Genomic DNA, 25,047 nt, shown 5'->3' on the forward strand with positions numbered 1-25,047 from the left:
CATCTAAATTCCAGAACCTGCAATAACCTTTCCTGTCCCTGCTCTACCCATGTCTCAGAAATGATCACAACATCAAATTCCCAGGTACCAACCCATGCTGCACGTTCACTCACCTTATTTCAGATGCTCCTGGCATTGAAGTAGACACACTTCAAACCTACTTCTTGCCTATTGCTGCCTTCTTGCGATATTGAAATCTTAGTTCTGACTTAACCACTCTCATCCTCCTATATACTCGAACTACAATTTTGGTTCACTTCCCCCAGCTGAATTAATTTAAACCCACCCGGAGAGCATTAGCAAATGCGCCCCCCCCCTCCCAGGATATTGGTGTCCTCTGGTTCAGGTGAAGACCACCCTGTTTGTAGAGGTCCCACCTACCCCAGAAAGAGCCCTAATTATCCAGGAATGCAAAACCCTCCCTCCTGTGCCATTCCTGTGTTCAACACCTCTCTCTCCCTCTTCTTCCCCTCGCTAGCACATGGCACAGGCAACAAACCAGAGATAACAACTCATTTGTTCTAGTTCTAAGCTTCCATCCTAGCACCCTGAATTTCTGCTTTAAATCCCCATCTCTCTTCCGACCTGTATCGTTGTGCCCATGCTCCCCACTCCCCCTCAAGGATCCTGAAGACACGATCAGAGGCATCATGAACCCTTGCACCTGGGAGGCAACACACCAACCGCGAGCTTCTCTCATTCCCACAGAACTTCCTATCTGCCCCCCCTAACTATGGAGTCCCCAATGACTAATGCTCTTCTCCTCTTCCCCCTTTCCTTCTGAGCAACAGGGACAGACTCTGTGCCAGACACATGTGCCCCATTGCTTACCCCAATAAGTCCTCCCCCAACAGTATCCAAAACAGTATACATGTTATTGAGGGGAACGGGCACAAGGGATCTCTGCACTGCCTGCCGGTTCCCTTTCTGTCCCCTGACGGTAACCCATCTACCTCCTTCTTTTTCCTGAGGGGTGACTACCTCCCTGTGATTCCTCACAATAACCATCTCTGCCTCCGGAATGATCATCATCATGTCTCACACTAGCAACATCTTGGGGCTCACCATTGAACACAAAAGTAACTGAGTCAACCTTGGCTTCGACAAGAGCAAGGCAGTGACTGGTCCAGTCACTGACCTTTTGGCCGCTCAAAGCTTCTCTGTCATCTCCAAGGCTCCTCATTACCACCTGGAATGTTTCAGCCAGGACAGCACTCTCCAGAAACTCATAGCCAACTAGAAGTAGGGGCTTCACCTGAGGAGCATCCCTTTCACCAGTTTCAACCTCATGTAGTCTATCAGCAATGAGTGATAGCTGCAGGTAGGAATGTCCCTGTTATAAACTTCAAATTACTTGTTACTTGCAAGAAACACTGCGTTATCAGGACCTGTACTATCAAGAAGGACAAGAGCAGCAATGTCATAGGAACACCAGCACTTCCAAATTCTGTTCTGATATAGAAGCGTGTGGTAGTCTTTTCAATGGCACTGGGTCAATTTATTTTTACATTCCCCATCTACCTCCATCATTAGCACAATTACTGCAGCGGTTTAAGAAAGAAACACTCTGATATTATATCATGGCAGTTATAGATAAGCAATACACCTGAACTTGCCAGAAATTCCTACTGCTGAGAACAAGGAGCAAGCAAAATGGCAAGATGGCGTGTGTAAAATGCTTAAACTTTGAACAGAATTATAATTATAATTATAAATCCATCCACATCTTGCACACATTCCCCAATCCAAGGATAACCAATTTGTGAAATAAACTCCCAGGAAAGAAGTTTTCACAAAGCAAAACTTCAAACGGTCTTATGACCTTAACAGCCACAAAACCTCTGCATCACACACAGAGAGAATGGCATTAGATTAGATTCCCTACAGTACAGAAACAGGCCCAATAAGTCCCCACTGAAGCTCCAAAGAGTAACTCACCCAGACCCATTCCCCTACCCCTGAATACTGCGCCTAACACTATGGGCAATTTAGCATGGCCAATTCGCCTGACCTACACATGTTTGGATTGTGGGAGGAAACTGGAGCGCCGCGGGGAAAGCCACACAGACACAGGAAGAATATGCAAATTCCACATAAACAGTCTCCCAAGGCAGGAATCAAACCCAGGTCCCTGGTGCTGTGAGGCAGCAGTGCTGACCACTGAACCATCATGCCATCCTAGTGCATCATTGGCAGAAATGCAAGCTCATTTGAAATATTGGTGTCCTAAACAATGTTAAGAAGCAGCAAGGTTTTAAAAGTAAAATCTGTAATTGCAAAAAGCCCATTCCACCCATCAAACCCAGCCTATGCAGTGTCCTTATTTGTTTTTCTAACACAGGCCTACTGTTCCATTACCAGTTGATCCCTACTTTAAAGAGGGCAGATATACCGGGATGATGACATGTTATGATATAAAAGTGACACCAGCAGTCTTGTACAAGAGACTGTGAAGGAAGAATGGAATAGTCTGACTAAGAACAGAATAGCATTATGAATAATGGCTTAAAAAAAAATTCAAAATCATAAAGTCAGGCAGAAGTCACTCTTTCACAAGGGGAAATGATTGCAGGCTATAAGCTACCAGCAATAGACAAGGATAGGCATTTCTCCAATGTGCAGAATATAATCTGAACAACAAGTCTTGAGGCAGTGCAAATCACCTTTTCCTTACAACTTCTTTTCTAACGGCACCATTAATATGTTGATACTTAGTTCAAGACCCAACTGGGATTTGAGCATAGACATCTAGTCATAGTATTGAGGGAGGGTTATGCTCTTGGAGGGCTCCATCTTTCAGTTGAGACATTAATCAGGGTCCCTCCTGCCCATTGGGTGCATGTAAAAACTCCCAGTGTTCTGTTTCAAAGAAGAACAAGGGCGTTATTCCCATGTTCGGACCAGTATTTGTTTGTCATTTAGCATGGTAAAAATAGATTGTCACATTGTTGTTGTGTGAGAGAATTTGTTACGCCCAAATTGGTTGCCATGTCTCCTGCATAACTACAGGGCTACACTTTAAAAAGCACTTAATTTCCTATCAAGCACTTTGAGCCAATTGGTGGTCATGAAAAGCATTGTATAAAAGCACTATTTAATCTTTTTTTCACCTTTCTAAAGGGTCGTATTAGTAATAGTCAATTTAGGGAATTATGGCTTTTTTTTCTAAACAATCAATAGTGTAAATTTCAAAAAAATGTAATAAAGTCTTTAGTTTGTAAGAGACCACATGTTTCTTGAGGGGACTATAAATTGAAATTGATGGTGAATTTCTACAACTGAAATACCACAAGAGTACTGCAACTGAAAATCGAATACTGCAAAAATGCTGTTGACGTGCAATACAATGTTGCATTGTGAAGCAGGAAGTGGCAGAATTTGAGTATGAGAAGCACTGAGAATCTTTCCAGTTAAGGATTCTGCCTGACAACAGCCTTCTGGTTGGCTGAGCTATAAAAAATATTGAAAAGCTATAAATGCCAAAATCAGCAGAGTAGATGAAACAACTAGAACCTGCAGACTGAAAGCATCCTCTCTCCCTTCCTCCTTCATCACGTGAGAAAGAGGTAGAAAAATCAAGAGACTTAATTTGCAAACAAGGAAGACCTAGGTCAACCTGATCAAACATTGAATCAAAGAATGACAAACCTACAAACAATTGCTTGTCTTCATTGCTAAAGTCAAGAGAGAAAATGGCTTTCTGCTTTGTGGTCTTGTCTTTCAATATTTGTCTTTCTAATTTTATCTGTACTTACTACTTTTCCACCCATAATATGTGTTATTCCACTTGTCTTTTGACTCACAATCGTGGTAGAGTGTGCATGTATTTGGGGTTTTGAGGAGTTTAGTTGATGTGACATAGTAGTCGATTTGAATTTCCTTTCACTATCATTGTTGAAGCTAAGTAAATAGTTTTTTTTTCTCTCCCTGTTACTTATGGAAACTGGAGTGAATTGCTTTTGTCTTGAGGAGCAGTCTGTCAGGAAAATTGCTCATCTTGGTGGTTTCATTGAGATCTTATACATTTGTACATTTTGTGATGAATTGCAGAACATTGAGGGAGGACCCTTCCAGTTAAGTCATAACAACGTCGTGCCACAGGCAGTTGATGAGGTCTTGAGTAAGGTTTTGGCTTTTGTGGTGAGTGTGAATTCATCGCTAACACTACAAAGGGAGATCGTGAAGTGCGTTCAGTTGGTAGGTATCTTATCATAGACAAGTTGAATGAGTCACTGGGATTGAATGCCCTCAGGTAGCATAATATTCTGGAGGTAGCTACATTGGCTTTGTGTGTCAGAACCTTTTCCCGAATTGGCTCAAAGTTTTCTCTGCCATATTTTATGTCTCCCAGGAGTTTACATGGTTGCAGGAGTGGAAGAGCTGGGGATGGCTTTGTGTATAAATCATGCCACGCTTGGACAGAACAAGCTGTCCTTTTGTTCATGTTCAGAAGTCTCTGTAATCCTCAATCAATATTCTTGTTCAACAAATATCATCCATGTGAACTTGAATCAAAGACCTTCTCTGGGAATCTGTTTCATGTGTCTGCTTTCCTGTCTGAGGGAAAAGGAATCTTTCATGATGCTTGAGGCTTTTGAACTTAATGTCAATCATTTCAGGATTTAGATACAATGTTTCAGGGAACCAGAGTGAGTTACATCAGCACCAGCTTTTGGGAGTACGATTGCGATCTTATTTGAGTACATTTGTGTCTTTGTTGAAATATTGCAGATAAAGAGATCGCCTGCTCTTTATCAAAGCCATCTGACCCCAACATGGAATTTCACAGAATTTACTGCACAGAAAGAGTCAATTCACCCTCTGCATGAGCCTCTACCCATTGTTATTCATAGAATCCTAATGGCACACACTTCCATTCATGATCAGAATTTTACAGAACTCCCCTCCTCTGTAGATGCCCCCCCCCCCAACCCTCCATCGGGGTCTTTCAGGCCACACGACAGGGGCACTATCTTATCACTTACCCCAGCCCACTCGTACTGTAATTGTGTTAGCAATGGAGGAAACCTAAGTGCAGACCTCGCACCCCCCACACCCCCCCCACCCCCCGTCCCTCACCTGCCCACAGGCCAACTGAAGCTCTTAAGTAGCCAACTATTGGCCACTTCAAGGACTTCTCTCTTGCCAACTGAGATTTTATACATATCCTGGGAGGCTAGCTTCAAGTTTTCAGCTGGTTGATTGGTAATTAAATCAGGCTGGGAAAACCTCCTTTTCGTATCCTAATGCCAATCAGAAATCACACCAAAATACTTCCCCAACCCCTTCATTTCTTTGGTACCCTTCCTCCGTCTCTCCATGCCCAACCTCTCTCATGTGGACCTGTCAGTCTGGGTCTAGGACAGTCCCAGACTTATCTCCATCCAAGCTCCATCAGACCCCAGTTCCCTCTGGAATTTCTACTGCCCCAACAGTGACCAGAACTCCTGGTAGAGCTATTGGGACCAGACAACACTCATTTTGAGAGAAGGGATAGAGGGATGAGGAGGGATGATGAGGATTTTGTGCAAAACCAATTAACAACTCATGACTGTGAGGTGAGCTGGTCCCAGACTTCTACATTGGGGTGGGGACACGGTCTTCAGTGTAAGACTCAGCCTTATAGTTATCCAGTTTCCGTTTTAATACATCTGTTCATTTCAGAATTGATCCATGTAGTAGCCACAATTCTAACCATAAAGACATTTCTTGGATTCCTTAGATTTATACTCTAGTGCTGTTTTGACACACATGATGCACCACAGGTGGTTCCAGTATGAACCTTTCACACAATTCCTACTCAGTAAGGGATCAGTCATGGTTTTGCTTTCAGGGTGAAACAATGGAAGTCTGTGAATTCCCCTATGTTGGAAGGAATGGAAAATCTGGTATTGGCCATGGCACTGAAAAAGATACTGGAGTATCCTTCCTAACCATCTGAGCAAAGGAATGGCCTAAGAGAATGTCTATTCAAAAAGATGGAAAACAAAAATTGGAATTGCACAGCAGAGGTTAAAAGTGTCTAAATGAGTCAACATGCAAAAAAAGTCACTTGCTGCAACAAAATGCTTTGTTTAATAATGCTCTAATTGTATACAGTTCTCAACTTGTTAGAGGCAAGCTCATACATACTGGCATCAATAATGTTGAATGAACAATCTACACCAATGACCATCATGTTGTTTGAGGCAGTCACCAACTATTCCTCGCCATGTGGCAGTTTAGCTGTTACCATCCTCTTATTGCATCAGGATCGTCAGGACTTGGTCCAATGTGAGAGAGGAAAGCTGAATGTTCATCTAATGAGAAAGGGTAATGTTTTAAACAAAATGTAATTGAATTAATGTTAACAGTTGGCTACAAGTTATATCAATTTGATCGACAGTGTTAGAGAGACTTTGAGACTACTGTTGGTAGCCCTTGTCCTTCTTCAAGATTCAACGTTGTTCTCCCTCCAGCTGTGCGGCATCATTACAATGGGGTATTCTATAAAGTACTCTGCAGGATTAACATCTTCAGATACTTAGCCATTTACATACTATGATGCAAACTTGTTTTTATATTCATGCATATAATTATGTTTACCAGTATCCCATCTCTGCCCAGGTTTCTGACTGAATTCAGGAACTGTGGAAGTGTTGTTATTCTTCCAAACATATCCTCTTTGGACTTGGAATATTGATAGCTTTCTGAATTGCAGATTGCAGTCTTTGATTCTGCTCCTTGCACATGCAGAAAGCCCATAGAAACTAAAGGATTTTTAATCCCATTGATTTCCTTTACAGAGAATGTCTTTCCTGCTGAAACACAATGTTTCCATTTCAATGGAGGATCTATAATCCCATGTATTTCCATCATGGAGGATGGTTGTCCAGTTAATTTCTTTAATTTAGTTTTTGCAGTATCACAGAGGCATAGAGTCATAGAGATGTACAGCATGGAAACAGACCCTTCGGTCCAACTCACTCATGCCAACCTGATATCCTAACTTAATCTAGTCCCATTTGCCAGCAATTGGCCCATGTCCCTCTAAATCTTTCCTATTCATAAACGTATCCAGATGCCTTTTAAATGTTGCATTTGTACCACCCTCCACCACTTCCTGTGGCAACTCATTCAATACACGCGCCACCTTCTGTGTGAAAAAGTTGCCCCTTAGGTCTCTCTTATATCTTTCCCCTCTCACCCTAAACCTATGCCCTCAAGTTCTGGACTCCCCCATCCCAGGGAAAAGATCTTGTATGTTTATCCTATCCATGCCCTTCATGATTCTATAAACCTCTATAAGGTCACCCCTTGACTACCAACACTTGAGGGAAAACAGCCCCAACCTATTCAGCCTCTCCCTATGGCTCAAACCTTCCAACCCTTATCCTGGATACTTTCAAATTAGCAACTTGTTACCAGTGATGACCACAACTGTTTAGAATATATTTTAATAGCTTGGAGGAAGGAAGTAAATGTGCTGTAGCCAAATTTGCAGACAAGCCAAAATCAGTGAAAAGGCAAGTTGTAAGAGGGAAACTAAGTTAACAGAGAGATAGTGTTAGGTTGAGTAAGTGGGCAAAATATTGGCAAATGGAGCTTAATGTGGAAATTGTGAAGTTGTTCATTCTGGAAGGGAGAACAAAAGAACAGAATATTATTTTAAAGGAGAAAAACTACAGAAAGCTGCAAAATAAAATTTTGCATTGAATGCTTCAAATGAACTTCCCTCCTCCACATTTTCAAGCAGTGCATTACATATCCTGTCCACTCAATGGATGAAATTATGTTTTTCTCATATCACCCTTGCTTTGATTATACATTACTTTAAATCTATGCCCTCTCAGTTTTTTTTTTCTTTTATGAGCAGGAACGGCTTCTCCCTACCTACTCTGTTCAGCCCACTCATGGTTTTGAAATCTCTATCAAATCTCCTCTCAGCCTTCTTCTCTCCAGGGAGAACAGTTCCAACTTCTTCAATCTATCCTCATAACTAAATTTTCTCATTCTTGGAACCATTCCTGCAAATCACTAACGCTCTCCAATGCATTCACATCTTTCCTATAATGTGGCACCCACAATTGCACAACATATTCCAGCTGAGGTCTAAATGTGTCTTGCTCAAGTTCAACATGACCTCACTGCTCTTGTACTCCATGTGCCTATTAATAAAGCCAAGAATACCGTCTGCTTTATTAGCTGCTTGCTCCACTTGTTTCACAACACCGCTAATCTCATGTCCACCAAACTCATCCCAGTTTCCCAACTGACTCACCAATGCCCATGTTATTCAGGGGCTGGGGAGATTCCAATCTTCCTGCCAATATTATTTCTCATGCCATGCCTTCCTTATGTAATTGTTTATTTTCCTTCCCTCGAGGGGCTTTAAAGTTTGCGACAACAGCAGTTCTGCTGATCTATGCTACAATTGAAGGATTCTCCTACCTTTCTATGCTTAAATGGCACATTCCCACCTTCTTCAAATAAAATGGAGGATTCCAACATTTCTGGAGTTAAAAATCACACAACACCAGGTTATAGTCTAACAGGTTTAATTGGAAGCACACTAGCTTGCGGAGCGACGTTCCTTAATCAGGTGATAGTGGAGGGCTCAATCGTAACACAGAATTTAGAGCAAAAATTTACAGTGTGATGTAACTGAAATTATACATTGAAAAATTGATTGTCTGTTAAGCCTTTCATCTGTTAGAATACAGTGATAGTTTCACTTCTTTCATGTGTAAATCACAAAACCTTTTTTTAAAAGTTGCATTCTCGGGTTAGCTGTTAACAATGGTGATAGCTAGACAATATGTTGAAGGTGTTAGCTCCCTGTGTTCTCTGTCTATGCCATGATGTTTAGATTGATTCTAATCTAAAAAGTGCATGAATTTATGTAAAACTCTGTGATCTCACTTTTTAGATTAGAATCAATCTAAACGTCATGGCATATGTAGCAATCAAGGAACTTAGCAAACCAAACTTAATGGGGCAGCACAGTGGCTCAGTGGTTAGAACTGCTACCTCATAGCACCAGGGATCTGGGTTTGACTCCACCCTCAGGCTGTGTGAAGTTTGCACATAATCCGGTGTCCGTGCGGGTTTGCTCCAGTTTTCTCCCGCAGTCCAAACACATGCAAGTTAGGCAGATTGGCCATATCAAACTGCCCATTGTGAACAGGGATGTGCAGCATTGGTGGATTAGCCATGGGAAATGTAGGGTTGCAGAGGTAGGGTAGCGGGTTGGGTCTACTCTTCGAAGGGTTGGCATGGAATCAATGGGCCGAATGGCCTGCTTCCACACTGTAGGGATTTGATTTGATTCTAACTAATTTCCCATTTTGGTTGCAATGGAACAAATCGACACAGTTAATAATGCCTCACAATCCATGCACCTATATCATGCCTTCCCATATTACCTGTTAGGCATTAATCTATGTATTTTTAATGGATTAATGTTCCCATTAAAAATTTGATAAAATAATGTCATACAAATATATTAAATGCTCTGACTTTGAAAGCACCACAAGGCCCTATTATCCTACTCAACACAGAGTTTAACTCCCAAAGTCGAACATGCTGTTTCCTTTGTTGGGCAACATTTACATATCATAATGTCACTGTCGGCTAATGAGGACTGACTTTTATTTGCATGAGAAAACTTTGGCGTAACACTGTACAGATGTGTGCTTCTTGCAATTCTTTGCTGCCAGAATCTACTCAGGGTGACTTGAATATTAACACTCTGGCTCATTGTTTAAAAATGCATCAACATTTGACGATGCCAAAGATTTCTAAGGGGGGGGGGGATGTGGGGTGGCAAGGAGGGAAATGAATTCTAAATTTCTTTTTAAGTTCACTCACAGTCTTGTGCCTCCAAGTTCTATAGAGAGTCTGGAGAACACAGAACAAAGAGACTTTGACTGTTATGCATAGAATGAAAGATACCTGTGAAACACATAGAGGATTGCAACTCATTCAAAGTCAGAAGGCAAGAGAAATCCTCAGTGAATTGTGAACATCAACTGAGCTTCCAGGCTGGCTACTAACTACTGAAGCCATTGGTGACTTTACATAAGATACACTGCTCTGATTGAACTTAGAAAAGAAACCTGAACAGTTTGAGCTTTAGTTAAGTTACTGCCAACTGAGAGTTTTCCGCAGTGAGCTGTTGGTTCTGCTCGGAAGGATTTGATGAAACATATTACCATTCTTCGTGATGTAACCACTAAAGTATTAACAGCATCATGTGACTGGCAGAAGGTTATTCTTTTTCTTTCACGTGACATGGGTATTCATTGCACTCACTGTGCGCATGTTGTGTAGTATCTGAAATATTAGGAGAATATTTGATTTCAAATCAGAATTGACATTTGTGTGGCAGTTTATAAATGATCTTTTGACTCGCTGATGCTAAGCTTGGAGTTTGAAAGCCTTTCTTTAAAACAAGATAATGATTTGATTTGATTTGATTTATTATTGTCACATGCACTGAGGTACAGTTAAAAATGTTAGACAGACAGATCATACTAGACAAATGCATCAGGGTAACAGAACAGAGTGTGGGATACAGTGTTATAGCTGCTGCAGAGGTGCAGAGAGAGATCAACACTAATGTTAAAAAGGTCCATTCAAAAGTCTGATAACAGCAGGGAAGAAGTTGTTCTTGAATCTGTTTGTACGTATATACAAATCCCAACAGAGTGGAAGAGAGTATAATTGGGTGGGCGGGGTCTTTGATTATGTGGGTTGCTTTCAACAGAGAGATGTTGTAAATTGTCGAAGGAATGTTTAAGCTTTCATTTTGCCTTTTGTGAGTTTGGTCCACACCAAGAGGAGGGATGATGTTTGAGGTATGAATCCTCAAACATTGCCAGGTCAGAAATAATTGGTTGCATGTCGATCAAAGATCCTTCTATAACACAGTATAAAACCTATTAAGACCACAGCCAGAGTACAGGCTGCAAGTTTAAGCTCCAAAGCATAAGACAGCTATTGAGGCATCATAAGTTAATTGTTGCTTTGAGGAAATACAAATTGAAGCTTTGTTTTGGTACAAAATGAATTATAGGGAGATTTAATTGTAACCTTTAATGTTTTAAAAGCAAAGACAAAGTAGAAACAGTTTGTTTAATGAATCCAGCACAATTAGACATAGATTTAAGTTGAAATATATGACATTTAGGACAAAACAAGAAAAATGCTTTTGCTGAGAGGGCTGTAAATCAATAGAATGTACAGCCAGAGATAGGATTAAAGCAGAGGACACAGGCTGAATTTTACTGTCCCCTGATGGGGCATGGATTGAGAGAGGTGGTTGGGGGGTGAGGAAGATGGCATTCAGGACAGGCTACGAAACAAGGCACAACACCAACCGAGCTGTTCCCAGCACATAATCCCACACCCAGCCCTGCTGCAGTCACACTAGTAATGGGCCAACTGAGGTACGAGTAGTCAGTTCATGGCCAGTGAAGGAGCTACCTCTGCCACCATTGGGACTGTAGAAGGGTGAGAGGAGGCCAGAACCAATGCCTGGCCATGCATATTTCAAAGGGCAGGCCGGCAGCAGAGCGAAGGGGCGATAGTGCCATCTTTTCAGCCTGTCTGCCAAGGCGAGCTTCCCTGTCCCACATTTGTCACCTCCCTGACTCTCTGGCCCTCCACCACACAGCCAGCCAATCCAATGGTCCTGACACCCCACACCTCTCCCAAGCTCAGGCATGCCAACCTAGGCCCTGGATTTACCCTGCAGTCCGATTCCATCGCAGTTTGTCAACCTCTGGCACTTTGTTTGATTGCTGCATGTAACCAGCACTAATCCGCACTGACTATGGCTGCTCACCGGAGCAGGGGACCTGATTTCGTGAGTGCCTAGCGCTACTTAAAGGAATCCTGAACCTCTCAAAAATGTGGTGCAATGCGGCTGGTGGAAGATGTGTGAGGAAGTTAATTGTCATTTATTAGCTGTAAGAGGCGGGGCTCCCTGTAGTGATTAGCATCTCCTCCTGCCAATTGGGAAACAAGGCTTCAATTTTTCGATGGGAATAGATGCGCTCTATGAGGCCACATGTTGACAATGGGGTTGGTTTTACCAGGAGCAGGCGGGGCTGTGACGTTTATGGTCTACAGTCACACCAACCGTGATCTCACTGAATGACGGAGCAGGCTCGAGGGGGCTGAATGCCCTACTCATTCCCTTAAATCACATATTCACATGTTTGCTTGTCCTCCTTAGTGTGGGCAGAAGTTTTGTCTCAAAGCCAGTTGACATTTTTCACTTTATTCCACCAGCTACCTGGTGGAGATTTTCCATTGAATGGCTGCAGGAGGAGCCTATCAAACTTGGGATGGTGCACCCCAGCTTGCTACAGTGGGAGAGGGAGGGACAGGAGTCCTGTCCCTCAGTGCAACATGCAGCCTCTTGTCTACTCCAAAGACTGGCCAGAAAAGCGAGTTGAAAGACAAGAACAGTGAAGACTATTGGGACATATTGGAAAAAGGGATAGAGGCCACTTTTGGGATATTGCGTGCAATTCTGGTCTCCTTCCTATCGGATGGATTTTGTGAAACTTGAAAGGGTTCAGAAAGAACTTACTAGGATGTTGTCAGGGTTGGAAGGTTTGAGCTATAGGGAGAGGCTGAATAGGCTGGGGCTGTTTTCCCTGGAGTGTCAATGGCTGAGGGGTGACCTTATCAAGGCTTATAAAATCATGAGGGGCATAGATAGGATAAATAGACAAGGCCTTTTCCCTGGTGCGGAAGAGTCCAGAACTTGAGGGCATAGGTTTAGGGTGAGAGGGGAAAGGTATAAAAGGCACATAAGGGGCAACTTTTTCACACAGACGGTGGTGCATGTATAGAATGAGCTTCCAGAGGAAGTGATGGAAGCTGGTAAAATTACAACATTTAATAGGCATCTGGATGGGTATATAAGTAGGAAGGGTTTAGAGGGATATGGATCAAATGCTGGCAAATAGGACTAGATTACGTCAGGATATCTGGTCAGCATGGACGAGTTGGACCGAAGGGTCTGTTTCCGTGCTGTACATCTCTATGACTCTCTGACTCTGTGACTGCTTGTATCGATTGATTGGGTTGGTATATTTTGTAAGTATATGCTCCTATCCTTTAACAATACATCTCAAAGCAACCTCAGAACACCCCCATTGAGCTGCATTTTTTCCATTTTATTTTACCAGCTATCCAGTGACCTCTGTAAGTGAGATTATTCATTGATACCGAAACGGGTCAGCTCTCCCCTTAAAGCTCAGTTTCCTGTGGCAGGGCTGTTTTATTTCCCACGAGCTGACTATAAATAAATACGCATAGACAAACAAAATTATGCTGCAGTGAAAAAGTTAGAGCAGAAACTTTTCAGTGGGGCTTTGAACAGAAGAATGTTTGAATATCAAGATAGATTTCCTCAAAGAAAAAAAGAAGTGAATACGTTCGGGCTCCCCATGTTTTCCTATCAAGAGGCCAGCATGCCAGGCAGGCAAAACCAAATAAACCTTTGTTGTTTCTAGTTTTCATTAACACTGAGGGACAATTATTTATTCTCCCTTGCTCCTATTAAATTGCCGCAGCTAATAAATGTCAGTGCACTGACAATATCTGTTGTTGTTTTGTACTCGATACCAACCTTAAAAGTGTAATAATTTGAAAAGTTTAAGGGAGGTTCCTCTGTGACTCAATTAGTCATGTGCAGGCTGAGTCGCAAAGGGCAGCTTTAGTTTGAACCCCTGCTCTTTATTCGTACAGCTGATCTCAGAATGCAAGGCTAGTTGCGGTTGCTAATGGTAAGACGGGAAGGGTTGGGATATCTGTTCGGCATGGACGGGTTGGACTGAAGGGTCTGTTTGCATGCTGTACATCTCTATGATTCTATAAGAGATCCTCAGCTCCTGTGCCAGGGGCTCCAGCACCTCGAGTAGCCAAGGCAGCAAACTAGTGTCTTGCATCTGGGCAGGAGTCACTCAGCATGCTGAGTCTTCCAGGTCTCTGCAACAAGAGACTATCTGTCAAAGTAATCCTCGTCCATGAGATTTCAATGGCAGTAGTCTGCCCCACCTCAGCTGTGACTGTCATTGAGTCATACAGCATGGAAACAGACCCTTCGGTCCATCTGCTCCATGCCAACCGCAATCCCAAAGTAAGTTAGTCCCACTTGCCTGTTCATGTCCCATGTCCCTTCAAACCTTTCCTTTCATGTACTTATCCAAATGTCAGGAGACATGCAAGATTTAGAAGGAGCATCTAGTTGCACTCAGCTTCACAAGTGAGTGTAGTACATGATGCTAAGACTTGCACTGTACCCCTCAGTCAAGGATATGTTTCTCGGCATCTCACGCTGCTCTCTGAGACCTCGTCTGTAGTGCTGCTCTTCAGCGATGATCAGTCAGTTCTTCAACTTTGTAAACATACATCTGGGCAACGGATGCCATAAAGGTCATGGGGAAACAATTGTGTGTTAGCACATCCCAAGCCTGCATTATGCGTTCATCATTGTATCACGCTTGTAGCCCATTGCATCCTTTATCTTTCATCACCTGGTTAGGAACCTCCCCCATATCCTTCTCGTCTGAGGAGGTATCACAAACCACAAGGTCCTCATTATTCAACATGTCTCCATGTGCAGACCACAGCAAGCCACCACTGGGGCAGACTCCAGCAGATCAATCAAGGCAGCAGAATTGTACTACAGTTGCTCTACAGCCTGCATAATTGTCTCTCGGGTTGACTGGTATTACCTCTCCTCTGCTGCAGTATCTGGGCTCTTCAAAGGAATCTTGTCCTTAGTGGGTAATCTGTGTCTCCCGATGATCCATCCCTGGAATCAATGCAGAATGCCAGAGAAGCTGTGACAATTGGGATTGCACCTTGACTCCTTCTCAGGTGGATTAACCACTTTTGTGATTACAGACCAGTTGAATATTCAGCAATGTTTCTATTGGCTTACCATGGGAATATTGATGAGGACCTGTGTAGTCGACAATTTCTTGTTCCTGGGGAAAGTCCGTGGCCCTGGACACACTGTACACACTCCCCAGTCTCTTGAATGTCTGGATCAGTGTGGGAGTGCACAGAGTCACCAGTTCATTTAATGATGGCACTGGGTCAACTCCTTGATGCTCTGGCAAGATCCCCTACATATGTCTATCAGGTCTCTGAAAAATGCAGAAGCTGGGCAACAGGTGATCTTCAGCTCCACTGATATTGGATTCCCACTGATCCCATGCTCTCAGCCCTTCACACATCATGGCCCAGAGATCCAGTGACTGCCTTCCTGGAGGACCACTCAAATATCTGGAGATAGTTTAAGCTTCAGTCAGTACACTCTCGCCTGGATATAGAGTTTTCTGCACACAGCAGGCTGTTGACATGCCTCTCTACATCCTTCTCCAACACACCGACTCAAGACCAGGGCCTCGTGTTGGACCTGACATTTCTGGTGTTCCTCTGTCCCAGTGTTCCTCCTTCAAAGGTGTTCCTTCTCCTCAACTGTGGGGCCTGGGTTGGTGAAGCCAGACAACTAACCTTTTGGCCCGTTTGGTAAGATGAGGGGTCTGAACATTAATGAGGCAAGTTGTGCTCTTAATTCACCTAACAAACAACAATCCCTGTCAATTGACAACCTCCTGCTGCCTAGCGAGAAACACACCATGTTGCTTACAAAACGTATAAAAGGTGTTGCAAGTTGCTTCTGATTCTGAATGTAGGTTTGCTCACTGAGCTGGAAGGTTCATTTTCAGACATTTCATCACCATACTAGATAACATCATCAGTGAGCTTCTGGTGAAGTGCTGGTGTTGGTGAGCTGATCGGTCGCTATCTGCTCTGAAAGCGAACCTCTGAGCTCAGCAAGCAAACTTACATCCAGAACCTCAACCTGAGCTACAAATCTTCTCAAAACTCATTAGTTGCTTCTGATGTCGAGATGGTCTTGAGGGTCTTTTCATCCAATTCTGCAACTTTTCTCGTCCTAGCCCACATCGCTCACACCCCTATACGGTCCCACCTAAAGATTTCATTTGATTTGATGAACTCCTATTCAGAGACTAAATTCTTTATGATCAGTCATTTCCTGTGGGGCTCAGGGACAGGGTTATTACTTATAAATTCACCTCCTGAAATGAATTGTTCACCATGTCAGGTTTCCAATCAAGTAGTGTCGCTGGACACAGATTGGGAATAACACAGATATGTAAAGCAATATTATCACTGCAACTGAAATAATATGCTTGGAAACTATGCTGCTAGATAGTTTGTAAATTTGAATCACTAACCAAAAAGCCTGATAGATGCACATATCTTAACATCTATTAATTTTATAAGATTATCAGTTTTCAATAAATGTTTCAGGAGATATTGGGGGATATATAAGTTATGTACTTCTTCTAAGATCTGGAGCATTTATATATTAGCCTGGCCTCAGCCTTTAAGGTTACTGTGGAAGGATGGGGAATTGTCATCCAGGTAATTGTAACTGCTTGTAAATTAGAGAAACAAATTAAAGGTTCATAAGTTCCTTGTAAATTTCAGGCTCTGCATCACTGAAACTCAGGATGAAATAACAGCTTCCTTTCCCTTCTTGTTAGAATGTTTTACATCTATAACAAATTGTAATGCCTGAATTTTTACATACCAGGAATTATCAGTGAAATCTACACTGTAGAATGAGGGAGATATCTATGTAGGTAGATAAGTAGTCAGTGAGATCCAGTTAAATCTTTTTATTTCACCAATAATTTGGTCTCTCATTATTGCTGCTGTCAGGATAAGGTGGGATTGGTGTTCAACTTGCTATCTGAGCACAAACCTGGCCATGCAGATTGTCTACCTGATACAAAAACCATCTGTCTTTCAGTTCTACCGCTGTTACATTTGAGTATTGTTATGACCATGATGGGAGGATTGCACAACTTTTCTCTAATCCCACTCTCCCAAAAGTGATCCATAAACTTAATTGTTTTACCCAATTCTTGATCTGACCAATCATATATTTTCTTTATGCTAGACTTATGATAAAAAGGTGCGTCAACCATGTTTCTTTCCTTAAACACAAGACCATTGATTTATTACTAACTGGAGATTCACACTGGAGAAAGAGGAAGAACTTTTGGCAATAAATCTTAGTTCTTGAAGACATAAAAAGAAGAAACATGGAATGTTCAGATGGCTGCTGAGTTGATGTTCTGACACATAAAGATGTATATCAGCAAATACAAACGGATGTCTCCAGGATCTTTGCCAACGTAGCTTACTCAAGAAACAGAAAATCAAGATTCCTTGGGGCATATTTCAAGACAACATTCAGGGTTAGGACTGGATCAGGACTCCACATACCATTCTGGATCTGTAACAAGAGGTATTTCAAAGACAGGAGAACTGGGTTGGGAAGCTCTTTCCCTTCCCCAAGCTGTTCACCAACTAAAATTCCCAACTTTTCCTGTAACCCTGCATGTTGTCCCTATTTTGAATGCCTCAGGTTAAATGGCTTCCACCTCATTCAGGCAGTGCATTCTAAACTAGGCAACTGGTGCGTGAACACTTTATTCTCAACCCACAATTGTTTGTTTTGTGATACATTATGAAACTGTACTTTCTCAATCTTGATCCCTTTCTGGAAAGGAATAGCTCCTCCCTACTCTGTCTAGACTCCTCATAATTTTGAAACTTCCATCAAATCTCTCCTCAACCTTCACTTCTCCAATCTATGCTTGTAATTGAAGTTTCTCATCGCTGGAACCATTCTCATAAACCTCTTCTTCATTGTCTCCAATGCATTCACATCATTTTCAATACTGTGGCTTCTTAAACCGTACACAATGGTTGAACTAATGGTTCAGCATATTCTCCTTCTTTTGTACTCTATGTCTCTATGAATAAAGTCTAGAATACTGTGTGCTTTGCTAACAGCTTTCTGTACATGTCTTGCCACTTTTAATGATTTATGCACATATAGACACATGTCTATCTGCTCCTGTACACCATTTAGAACAATACCTTTTGTTTTATTTTGCTTCTCTGTGTTCTTTAACCAGAGTGCATTACTCACACATCCTCACATTGAACTTCATCTACCACCTAGTTTCCCACTGTACCAACTTGTCAATATTTTTTGAAATTCTACACTGACCTCCTCATAGAATACAATTCTTCCATGTACTGTATCATCTGCAAATTTTGATGTTTTCCCTTACACAGCAAGACCTATAAGATTTATTTATTATCAGGAAAGGCAAGGGTTTCAGTACTGAGCCCAGCACACATTGGAATGTTGCTTTCACTTGGGGCTGTTTCTCTGGATCTAAGTGATAAGGAAGCTGTTTCATAGGAGAGGCTTCTTTCACATTCATATCATGGACAGCTAAAGGTGTACACCCTGGTTTATCCTGACAGACTTCTTTAAACTCTGTGAACAACTTGGTCAGGTCTTCTCTAAATATGAAAGCATGGTGTTTAAACTTCTTAAATTGTTCAATGTTAACCTACCGGATGGTAGAGGTTTCACACTAGGAATTTCTGGGACTGGTTCTGTCTCCATCTTACTATCCCTTTCGTCCTCCATTTCCTTATGACCTGATATTCCTGCACTCTGCTCCCACTGGTGGTGTTGTTTTGATGTATGCAAGTGACACAGCCAATTCATTTCTTGGGGTATCCATCAAATAAATAACTGATCTTTTTGATGAGTGTATATAGACCATTGAACTGTGCTTTCAGTGCTTCACCTTGCAAAGGTAATAATGCTAACAACTAACCTCTTGCTTGAAATATTCAAATGTCACAGAGCAGGAACTCTTCTGCAGCTTTGGTTCAGCGGACATCAGGGGATGAAATAATTCTAGGAATTATTAACAAGTTGGGCACAATCGAATCCATATTCAGTTCAATTGCATATACATGCTCCCATCACTAACCACCCACAGCCCTTCCTCCACAGCCACCTTTCCAATCATCTCCACCCCAATCCACTCCCTGTCACTTTCATGAGAGTAACAACAATATAGATCAGCCAGCAATTTATGGAGATTTGCAATTACTAAGATATTTCTTCCTCATTGAAATTTTGTTCAACATTTTATATATTAAAAGCAATGTGCATCTTAGTGTTGTACAAGTCACCATTTTAGCAACAAATTCTGAGTGCGTACCTTTTGCTAATTATACCTGTGATGAGACCTAACTAGTTTATTAATGAAATGCGCATGGCTTAGATTGAGATGTTATCGATTATGCATATCATTGCTTCAGTAAAAGATAATAGAATGTGGGTCCTGTCAATTAATGTTGCATTAATCAAACAATCATTTCCTTTCTTGTCTTATTCCAAGCTTTCACGCCACATTATTTGGGTTCATACTGGTCGCAATAAATGTCACAATTGTGATGAATCCTTTCCATGCTGTGTCTATTTGTGCTGCAGGAGTCAGCACTCAATGAAGATTGTCACACTCAAGGAGACAGCAGCTTCCAAAGGTGCTACATTTGACAGTTACAGAATATTAGCTACATTCAGCGCTTTCTAGCCAAGGGGACGGAGTCTGCTGCTTTCAATAGACCAGTCGAGATAGCTCAGGGGTTACTGGACCATAGTTCAAAGACAGTGAGACTATAACACAATGAGTGTGAGAGAGACAGAGAGAGAGAGAGAGAGAGAGAGAAAAAAACAGTCTGTATGTTAAGCAAGACTATTGTTAAAAGCAATGGAACAACATGAGTCCTATGTAGTTGGAGTTTAGAGGAGTGCAAGAGCAGTTGATTAGTTCCATATAATAAAAAAGTCAGAAGTCAAACAACACCAGTTTATAGTCCACAGGTTTATTTGAAATCACAAGCATTCAGAGTGCTGCTCCTTCATCAGATGACCTGATGAACACTAACCTGGTGTCATGACTTCTGACTTTGTTCATCCCAGTCCAACACCAGCATTGATTTGGAGATGCTGGTGTTGGACTAGGGTGTACAAAGTTAAAAATCACACAACACCAGGTTAAAGTCCAACAGGTTTAATTGGAAGTACACTAGCTTTCGGAGCGACGCTCCTTCATCAGGTAACACCAGCATTGTGTGCCTCAGTAAGGATTCTTCAATCTTACTGGCTGTGGAGCATGTTTCTTGTCCTGCTGATAGTTAGAGTCATACAGTCAGAGAGTCATACAGCACAGAAACAGGCTCCACGGCCCAACTCATCCATGCTGACCGGGTCTCCTAAACTGAACCAGTCCCAGTCCCATCTGTAACTGCAATTTTATAATTGCACTCCTCGCTCCCTCACCGGCCTTTAAAGATATAGTCCTGTGCATTTTCCTCCCTCTATCTCTCCCCGTCACACTGTCAGCAATAGATGTAAAGTTTTTGGACTGACGAAGATAGAATTTTCTGACATATAAAGCTGAGAGATCTGAGAACAACAGCGTTGCTGATTTTTTTAATGACAATTGAATTATTCAAACTGCCTCCTTGCCTTTTATATTTGCTCATGCTGTAGGTATCAGGAAAGTTTGTCAGCTCTGAAGAAGCTGCTGAAAGAAGATGCCATACATCAGCAAGAGCAACTCAGTGACTGATTACCATAAATGAGCTTTAAAAGTAATTTGAAGAAGATCCTGGCTCCAGGCAGTTCGAGCAGCCTGCAGCCATTGACATTCCTACGGGGAAATGGGAACAGATGGTGGTTTCAACAGCCTTGACAGAAAGGGCTGATGTAGCATCCAAAAAGTCACTCTTGGAAAAAGTAACAGGTGCACACACACATTATCCTCTCCCTTTCGTGTTTATGTGCAAGCAACTAGCCCGCATGCTGCGTTAATTGTACTTCAATACCTCTGGGCCCTTTCAATTTTAGCTGCTTCAAAGCGACTGAAATTTTCTTCTCAAATTTTTTGCTTCGAAGGCTGTGGCTATTCATAGTAATAATTGTCACTTAATTGTCAGCAAACCTTATTTGAAAAAAAAATTCATGTGCTCAACTTTGTAGAATACAGTTGAGACTCCAGTGAAAATGCAACTTTGGATCAGATTAGCATGCTCAATTTAGCTGCTGCCCAATGTGCCAGTGGCATGGTGGCTCAGTGGTTAGCACTGCTGCCTCACAGCTGCTCTGGTTTCCTCCCACAGTCCAGATGTGAAGTGAAGTTTAAGTGAATTGGCCATGCTAAACTGCCCATAGTGTTCAGGGATGTGGAGGTTAAGTGCATTAGTCAGGGGTAAATATAGGGTTGGGGAATGGGTCGGGGTGGATTACTCTTCAGAGGGTTGTTGTGAACTTGATGGGCCCAAGGGCCTGCTTCCACACTTTCAGGATTCTAAACATATAAGATACTGGAAATGCACAGGAAGTCAATCAATGTTTGGTATTAGAGGCAGAAGAAAATAATATATAAGAACATAAAAGATAAGAGCAGGAGTAGTCTATTCAGCCCTTTGAACCCACTCATTGGCTGACCTACATCTTCAACACTATTTCCCTCCACTATCTCCACCTCCTTTGATGTTGCAATGTGTAGAAATCAATCACTGTCTTGAACACGCTCAATGAATGAACGTCCATAGCTCTTTTCAGAAGAAAATTCCAAACGTTTACCACTTCCTGAGTGTTGAAATTCCTCCTTATCTCAGTTCTAATTGGCCTACCATTTATTTGGAGATTTGGCCATTGCTTCTCGACTCCCCAGCCACTGCTGCAGTTACTTTTTCAATCCCTGTAAGTTTCTCTATTTCCATTAAATCACCTCTGGCTCATCACTGATTGAATGTGGACAGGTCTTCTTTTCACTCATGAATAAAAGTTGATTACAGTTCTCCTGCTGTCTTCAATCTTCCTTCCTTGTGCACTGAATCATAAAAAGTCACCTTTGCTGTCCCTTACCTTCTCTAGCTACTACAGTGATCAAAAACATCCTGGACTCTAATTGACTTATTAATACATAATCAGTACTTGTATAGTTCATCGAGGTAAAAACAATGACTGCAGATGCTGGAAACCAGATTCTGGATTAGTGGTGCTGGAAGAGCACAGCAGTTCAGGTATAGTTCATGTCAGCCCTGGATTGGTTTGGTAAAGAATGCACAATTTCTGATTGATTTCTTTAAAAATAATGGTTTGTCTTAATGGTATCATTCTCCTCAACTAATTTTTGACATACCAATCATTTTGTAAGTTCACTCGAGAATGTGACTTAAAAGAAATTCTGGGATTTACATATTCATGAACTGAAACCTACAATCCATTCTGAGAGATTAAAGACTTAACAGCAATCTAGGTTTGTTCAATATATCATTTCAGTTGCATGACACTGAGATCTTTTGCTATAAATTCTGTGTCTTATGATCCTGCTCCACAGCCACCTGATGAAGGAGCAGCGCTCCAAATGTTGGTGCTTCCAAATAAACCTGTTGGACTATAACTTGGTGTTGTGTGATTTTCTTAACTTTGTCCACTTCAGTCCAACACTGGCACCTCCACATCACTCTTTTTTTGTAACTGGTTGTCCCTCTTAGTTTACTAGCTCGATAGATCTTCACTAAGATAAGGTGATACCAATGAATAACTTACACACCTGCTTAAAATATATTGCATCCCCTGTCTAGTGAGACCAAACATCCCAACTGTTATGAAACTTATCAACATAACTTAACTAAAAGAACACTGCTTGAGTTCAAAATAATTGTTGATGTCTAAAACAGACTAAAAATAAACACAGAAAATAAAATACATCAGTCTTTTACATACTGTAAATTATAAAGCTAAACCGATTTAAAACATAGTTGTTCACTGAGTATAAGCCTTTTTTTTCTCTTCAAAGCATTTTAGATTAGATTAGATTCCCTACAGTGTGGAAACAGGACCTTCAGCCCAACCAGTCCACACTGACCCTCCGAAGAGTAACCCACTCAGACCCATTCTCCTCTGAATGATGCACCTAGCACCATGGCCAACTCACCCGATCTTCACATCTTTGGACAGTGGGAGGAAACCGGAGTACCCGAAGTAAACCCACACAGACACGGGGAGAATGTGCAAACTCCACACAGACAGTCACCCTAGGCTGGAATCAAACCTGGGACCTTGGTGCTGTGAGGCAAAAGTGCTAACCACTGAGCCACCGTGTTCCCCCACCCCCCATAGTTGTTCACTTGGCAGTTTACATTAGCTTCAGCAGTAAAAACAATCATAAAACCATAAACCCATCACGTCCTTTTGACCTAGGCCATATGATAATTTTCCTCAGAAAATGTTCTACAACTAACAACAATCAAGCAGATTATAATTTAATTCCTCACTTATTTAATCAAGTCAAAATTATTCTCTGTTCAAATAACTCAATCCCACAACAACTGTGACTATACCATGAAAAATACTTAATTGGTGATAAAGTACTTTTGAATATTCTGAGACTGTCAAAATTGGTATGAAAAATGCATTTTTTTAATTCTCCGCACAATACTACAATTGGCAAAACAAGGGAGATTTCCACCATCAGCCAAGATTGAATTTGGTCTTTAGTTATGATGGAGAAATTATTTTAGCTTCAGCATCAATCTCTGCTCATCTCTCTTATGCCTTTTCAAAATTACCACACGCACCAATTTTGTAGAGAAAAGTTAAGGTGAATATAAGGTCCTGACAACTAACAGCAGGAGATAGAGAACAAGTAGTCTGGTAGAAGTGGGAAGGCAGTCCTGAAATTTAGCAGCACCAGAGATTGAGATGAATGATATCACTGGAGGGGCCTCCTGAGGTTCAATAACACTGCAGACTGGATCGTGCATTTTTGCTGCAGTGGTGATGTGTCAGGTGAAGAGGGAGGAGGTGACTATGTTAGTGATCTTGATGTTTGGAAAGAAAATTGATGGTCACTCTGACATTTCATAGAATTGCAGAGGTATCTAGCAGCACAGGAGTCATGAGGATAGAAAGAGACACTGGGTAGCGAAGAATGTGGAAAAACATTTGTAAAAGATCTCGGTGGATGTAATGAAGTGCTTTTAATTGATCAGTACCAAAGTAAATAAACAAGTGTCTTGTGGCATTAGCAATGCCCCAGCTTTTTGTTTTTGTGGTTGGGTCAGATGCTTACCATGGAGTTTCATAAGTCACACGTAAAGACTTAATCAATATTTCATTCATTTACATCCACCTCCACTTGTGGCTACAGGCGGAAGTTACAATTCTGATTTAGATTAATCGATCACTGAGGCAGCAACAATAAAAGAGGTTTTTCCATATGACTAGTTACCTCAAAAGTTCTAACAGGTGAAGGTTGCAAGTAACAAACAAAGCACAAATAGAAAGTAGATTGATTAGAATTTGTCAAGAGTGTGGTGCTGGAAAAGCACAGCAGGTCAGGCAGCATCCAAGGAACAGGAGAATTGATGTTTAGGGCATAAGCCCTTCATCAGGAATGGATGAAGCCTTATGAAGGGCTTATGCCCGAAACCTCGATTCTCCTGCTCCTTGGATGCTGCCTGACCTGCTGTGCTTTTCCAGCACCGCACTCTCGACTCTGATCTCCAGCCTCTGCAGTCCTCACTTTCTCCTGATTAGAATTTGTGGACAGATTCCCAGATATTGAGACACCAAAATGATGCATGCCAGTATTTTAGACAAGCCTTGCTAATTGTAGATATGGAAGGAGCTCAAAAATGGTCTGAGGAGAGCCAGGAGGGGGCACGATAAAGGCTTGGCAGGAAGGGTTAGGGAGAATCCAAAGGCATTTTACGTGTATGCGAGGAATAAGAGAATGATCAAAGAAAGAGTAGGGCCGATCAGGGATAGCATAGGGAACTTGTGTATAGAGTCTGAGGAGGTAAGGGAAGTCCTAAATGAGTTTTTTGCTTCTGTCTTCACTAAAGAAAAGGACCTTGTAGTGAATGAAACCAAAGGAGCAGGTAAGCATGCTGGAACAGATAGAGATTGAGCAAGCTGATGTGTAGAAAATTTTGACAAACATTAAGACTGACAAGTCGCCAGGGCGAGACCAGATTTGTCCTCGGCTGCTTTGGGAAGCGAGAAATGTGATTGCTTTGCCGCTTGCGAAGATCTTTACATCCCCG

At 41.8% G+C, this 25,047-nt stretch overlaps 1 long non-coding RNA gene across 1 annotated transcript in view; it reads right to left on the bottom strand.

The window, feature by feature from the left end:
* Positions 1–6,139: 6,139 nt before the first annotated feature.
* The window catches only part of LOC140491807 (uncharacterized), a 36,944-nt gene continuing 18,036 nt past the window's right edge, over positions 6,140–25,047 (bottom strand). Inside the window, exon 3 of the long non-coding RNA XR_011963433.1 lies at positions 6,140–6,299. This is a non-coding gene — a long non-coding RNA (uncharacterized lncRNA). The remainder of the gene's footprint in view (positions 6,300–25,047) is intronic.

This window comes from Chiloscyllium punctatum, chromosome 20 (genome assembly GCF_047496795.1).
Source record: "Chiloscyllium punctatum isolate Juve2018m chromosome 20, sChiPun1.3, whole genome shotgun sequence".
NCBI lineage: Eukaryota > Metazoa > Chordata > Chondrichthyes > Orectolobiformes > Hemiscylliidae > Chiloscyllium > Chiloscyllium punctatum.